This window comes from Dioscorea cayenensis, chromosome 7 (genome assembly GCF_009730915.1).
Source record: "Dioscorea cayenensis subsp. rotundata cultivar TDr96_F1 chromosome 7, TDr96_F1_v2_PseudoChromosome.rev07_lg8_w22 25.fasta, whole genome shotgun sequence".
Taxonomy (NCBI): domain Eukaryota; kingdom Viridiplantae; phylum Streptophyta; class Magnoliopsida; order Dioscoreales; family Dioscoreaceae; genus Dioscorea; species Dioscorea cayenensis.
The window spans coordinates 12,340,898-12,346,849 of NC_052477.1; the positions used below are offsets into that span (position 1 = coordinate 12,340,898).

Genomic DNA, 5,952 nt, shown 5'->3' on the forward strand with positions numbered 1-5,952 from the left:
ATAGTGCGTTCACGATCTACTTTTTGCTTCTTTTCTTAATACTTAGCTTCACAACTCTGCATGCGGAAAAGAACATAAATACACATGTATTAGCACTTAAACATGATAAAAGTAATACTCATCATAAGGAAAGAATAGTTCACATTCTTAACACACAAGCACTTATCACATTAAGTATAGGGAGATCCTGCAATAAGGACACACTTACCCTAAGTCTATCCTTATGGTTCAAAGGGGCTACCGACATCCAATTTCTCTGCATGTTGATACAAGTATACGCCTTCTAATTCATTAGGGATCTAATACACGTTAGAAGGTAACATCTACGCGAAAAAATTAAATAAGAACTACAGATCTCTCCATTAAGTAGTTCTAGGCATGAATAATAATGAACCAAACCATAAATCAACCCAAGCATTTCAATTAATAATAAGGCATCCGAAATACATGATGACCCCCCAAGTTTCACCTACATCCGGTGGCCTTGGGGGTCTAGTGTCCCGTCATACAAACAAACATGATAGAGACAAGAAAAATAAGAAACAAATACATAAGTGACACTCCCTACTCCAAATGATGAAGAAGAAGAGCAAGGTCGGCAGTATGATGCTTCCTCTAGCCGAATGAATGCCAAATGACCTCTTGACTCCTCTTCCCTTGGTGGTGAAACTCTCCCCTTGAACTTCCAATCCCTTGATCACCTCTCAAGCTTCAAGAAAAACCCTCCAAAAGATGTCTTTGTTCATCATTTTCTTCCCTAAGTTGTGGCTACCAAAAAGCTCCCTTTTCCACCCCTCAAATTTGCTTTTATACTTCCCAAGTATCCCAGTCGTATGGAGGCCATATAGGGGTTAAAAAAAAAAAATACCAAAATACCTCCAAAACAAGCCATCCCGGGGTCTATAATGGGGTCAATGATGGCCTAATTGAGGCCGTATGAATCAAGCTAGAAGATGGTTTCTCTTGCTACAGTATCCATCCCGGAGTCAATTCAGGGCAGCATTGAGGCCGTATGGCCTGGGTAAAATCCTGACTCGAAAATTCTCCAGGTGCTACAGTGGTTGCTGCATTGATCTTGCTACAATGCTATTGCTACAGTACTCCAGCTACAATAATATGCTATAGCCGAGCTTTGGTTTGTTTCTCTTTTTCACCCGAGTCATATCTTCGTGTTTTTCATGGCTCCTCTGTGCCCTACAATGCAAATAATACTCGATTAAGCACAAACGGGCATCAATTTTTATAAAAATACATGCTAGATATATCACATACATATACTAAAATATGTGCATTTAGATACTTATCAGTTTATCTTTTATTTTTGTTGTCTCAAGTTGTATTTCATTGCTTTATCTTTATATAATCGAGTTTTATTTTGTTTTTGTTGAGATTTACTGAATCCCCCTTGTGTATATGTGCAGGATGGTCTTGTGAGTATGAAAATTGAGGACTAGTTATGGGCATGGTCAATGTAATTTTCACATGGCCAAGTGTGCTCCAGAACCCATTGGAACTCAACTCTCAAGGAACATAGCTCCATCAAATGTACCATTAGGAGTTCAGGAGAATATTGTTTCAATTGCCCACCTTCACATATGATCTTGAATGTTATACTTTTTATTGTGCTTGCATGCGTACATTGAGAGCAATGTACATCTTAAGTGTGGGGGGAGTTCACATTACACATGTACATTACACTAGTTTTGACTGAAATTACATGCTCACGTAGTCAATGTTGGTTCACCTTAGTTGCAATGGTTGTATTCTTAAGCTTAGGAGAATTTTTAACATTGAATGTTCTCATGCCCTAGTTTTTATTTGAATTTTTATGAATTTTTGCCTGATTAACACTTGTTGCACTACTCGCTCATTAAACCTTGTGGAAACTCAAGTTTGATGTTTAAGAGACTAGTTTAGTTGCTCTTTGTTGTGTTAGTTTTGCTGGAAAAAAAAATTGAAAAAGAAAGAAAAATGCGTGTTTTGGTTGTGCATTTGCGGTGGAAAGAGCTACCACCTATGAAGTATGAAGCTACTCTCATAAGTTGGATACTATTTATTCCTTAATGAGAGAAAGAGCTATCTCATGGGATGAGTGAAAGTTACTACCTTGGTAGAAAGAGCTACCACCTCGAAAGTGTGAAAGCCACCTTAGTGGCCGCTTCGGAAAGGGCTACCTTAGAGTATGTGTGAAGCTACTACCATCTCTTTGTTTTGTTATGTATATAAATAAGTCCCTTATGCTTAGAACTTTGAGGAGTACATGTTGGGTCGACTTGAGTGAGTCTACACACACTTACACGATTTTGGGTTTGTTGTCCTTTTTTATTCGAGTTTTTAGCTAGAGCATTGATTTTTTCATATTTGGTGTTGAAATTTCCCTTACTTGTAGAATGCTTCTTTTGTATACTTTTGGTGAACCCAAGGCCAAGCACTTTCATTATTTCCTTCTTCTATGCTTGAGGACAAGCAAAAGCTTAAGTGCGGGGGAGTTTGATAAGTGCTTGTGTATTAGTAATACGAAGTATTCTTTTCTGACAATAACCATTACTTTTCTCAGATTTTATCGCTCATACATGTGTATTTGTGTTACTTTTGAGCATGCAGGGTCATGGAGACAAGTATAGAAGAAAGAAGCCAAAGTAGATTGCGTTTGCACTTTGTTGATGGAGTCTTGGAGTGAACAAATGTGAAGACACAAGTTATGTTCAAACACATGTGAGTGTGTGCCAACCACCGTTATGCTCAAGTGAATATGCAAATTGGAGTGGTATAAAAGCAGTGACACTCATGTGTTCTGACTTGTGCAATGCTAGCAAGATTGCCATCAAATGTGTTTTTATTTAAAGATACAACACGATCTACAGCATGGAAGTGTGCGCGTTTATATTGCCTCGATTAAAAGTGTGGATTTAGGAGTATTTTGGCGGGAGTACTTTAGTAGGCTACTGTAGCAAATCAATGTAGCACTTACTGTTCACAAGTTGCTGAAAAACGAATTTCAGCAGATTCACACGGGCGTGTGGAAATTCCACACCCCTATGGATGCCCGATTCCAACCCTATTTAAGTCACGATTTCATCCTGATTTGGGGATCCTTCTTTCCATCCTTTGGCCTATCTTTTCTCACCATGGAAGGAGCTCGGGGATAGGGTTTAGAGAGGCTTTCAGCTAGGCTTTTGGAGAGGTTTACGGCCTTCGACATCGATCCGGCGAGGTGTGCCCTAGGATCGACTTTGAAGAAGACGCGGACACTCCACAAGACCATCGACATGAACACCAAGGAGGTTTTATTCATGAATTGCATATCTTTACTTTTGATTTCATTATTGATTGTATTTTCCTCCTTGGAGAGCTAAACCCCTAGTGGGTACTTGGACTTGTAAACTGATAAGTGTCTAAATGTAGATGTTTTCATGTATATATCGTATTCACTTTGCATGTATTTTGTGAGGTTTAATTCCCGTTTTGCACTTAATCGTCTATTATTTGCTTTGTAGGGCATAAGGAAGCCATGGAGAACAAGAAGATATCATTTGGGTGAAAAGAGAAGAAAACAGAAATTTCATACTATCCCCATACTACCCAGTATGGGGGCCGTATGCAGTGTAGCAGCGGAATGATTTGGAGGGTCTGCCCAGATTTCCATACTACCCAGTATGGGGGCCATATACACCCCATATGGATCGCGAATCTAGGGTTTTTGAGTGCTATACGACCCCCATACGACCTATATGCCTCGGGGGGGTATAAATACCAACTTTTAGGGCAGAACTAGAACCTTTTGTTAGACCTTTTTATGGGCATATTTTGGGGAGACATGGGAGATTTTGGGCGACCTTGGGAAGGAGAAGAAGGGCAAGGAAGCTAGAAGATCATTCAAGCCCAAGGTCCAAGACTCTCAAGGCAAGAAGGCAATTTCATTCAAGGGGAGATCTACCACGATTTGAAAGAAGGAGACCCACGGCTAGAGGAAGCATCATTGGGCACTCCTTTGGTGGGGAAAGCTTCATTCGGCATATTCTTCACCTCCTCCTCCACCATTTCATCTAGGGAGTGTCATTTATGCTTTTGTTTCATGTTTTGCTTGTTTGTATTGCTTGTTGTAGGATGATGACACACTAGACCCCCAAGGCCACCGGGTTTTGGTGAACCTTGGGGGGTTTTATCATGTATGCTAGATGATAACTTGTTAATTCCATGTTTGGGTAATTTTGAGATTTAATCCATTGTTTTCATGCTAAGTGCTACACTAAGGAGAAATCCGTAGCTCTTTTATGAGTGATGCATGTAGATGTGACTTGCTCGCATGTATTAGATCATGAATGGATTAGAAGGGGATACTTGTATCATCACGCTGAGAAATCAGGTGTTTGGTAGCCCTCCATGTAGGTTTAATCCGAAGAAGAGTAGGTTTACTCCTAGGTGAGATTTCCTCGTACTTAATGCAATCGTAGGGATATAGATTTGGGAGAAATTCCTATCTATGTTCGTATGGGATTAGGGTTCAATCGCTGAGAAATTGGGGTTGTTCTAATCTTGGAGTCTCATGGTCCATTTTACCCTTGCATCTTTAGATCGTCATCCATGTTGCATGATAACCCCTCAACGGGATCCACATCCATAGGCCTTTGCATTTTATTGATTCTCTTGCTTGCTTATTGTGTGTTCTCTTTAATATGTTGGCAAATATCATTTTAGCTTTAATTACATTTAGTAGAGTAAAATCCATCGCTTGAGATCTTAGGCTAGATAATAGCTCAAGAAGGAGTAATAGGAGATCCTTAGCCCCGTGGAATATGATTCTCGTGTCTTCACACGAAGTATTACTTGGCGATCCCATACCCTTGCGGGGAAGCAATCAAGTTTTTGGCACCGTTGTCGGGGATCTTTAAGGAATTCTAGGAAACTTTTAGATTATTACTCTAGCCATTTCATTCTTTACTCATTTTTTGTTGTTATTTTTCTTTCCGTTTAATCTTAACTTTCTATCATCTTTCTCGGTTTTGCAAGGTACTGTGCATGACACGCTCAAATCCATCGACATTGATTACACCGGATAGTGAAATTGAAAGAACTCTGCATCGGAGATTGAGAGAGGTTGTTGAAGGATCGGGTTCGTAGAATATTGAAATTGAGGATAGAGAGTCTTCAATCATGGCCGAAGAGCGACGCACTCTATTCGAGTATGAAAGACCCCAATTCACGGGAGATGAATTTAGTGTTCAAGCACAGACCATGGCATCCAACAACTTTGAAATTAAAGCGAGTACAATCGGCATGGTCCAGAACTCGGTTCAATTCAATGGTCTAGCAAATGAAGATGCACATGACCACCTTTCCTGGTTCCTCCAAATTTGCTCTACATTCAAGATTAATGGGGTGTCCGACGATGCGATACGTTTGAGACTATTCCCATTCAGTTTGAGAGATGGAGCTTATCGTTGGCTTACATCATTGTCTCCGGGGTCTATTAAAACATGGAAGGATATGGTTGAGAAGTTCCTTGGGAGATATATTCTGCCAAGCAAAGCGGCGAAGTTAAGGCAAGAAATTTCAGCCTTTAAACAAGGGGAGTCCGAAACATTGTTTGAAGCCTATGAGAGATTCAAGGATCTCCTTAGAAGGTGCCCCCACCATGGTTTTGCCTCATGGATGCGAGTACAAATAATTTATAATGGGCTGAATTATGCTACTCGCCAACTCATTGATGCCGCAGCGGGTGGTTCCCTTAGCAACAAGTATCACGATGAGGCCAAGCAATTACTTGAGTCTATGGCAAGCAATGAATCACATTGGGCCTCAAGAGGATCTAAACAAAAGACTGTTAGGCTTCACGAAGTTAGTAGCAATGATGCCTTGGCCACAAAGGTTGATGTGTTGACTCGGAAGTTTGATCTTCTCATGGGCAGTAGTTCGAGGTCAGAATCAGTGATGAATTGTAGCACTTATGGT

General features: G+C 40.3%; 1 non-coding gene across 1 annotated transcript; it reads right to left on the bottom strand.

The window, feature by feature from the left end:
* Positions 1 to 5,535: 5,535 nt before the first annotated feature.
* Positions 5,536 to 5,642, bottom strand: LOC120266171. Its single transcript, XR_005538014.1, has one exon. It is a non-coding gene; the product is annotated as a small nucleolar RNA R71 (small nucleolar RNA).
* Between the last annotated feature and the right edge of the window lie 310 nt (positions 5,643 to 5,952).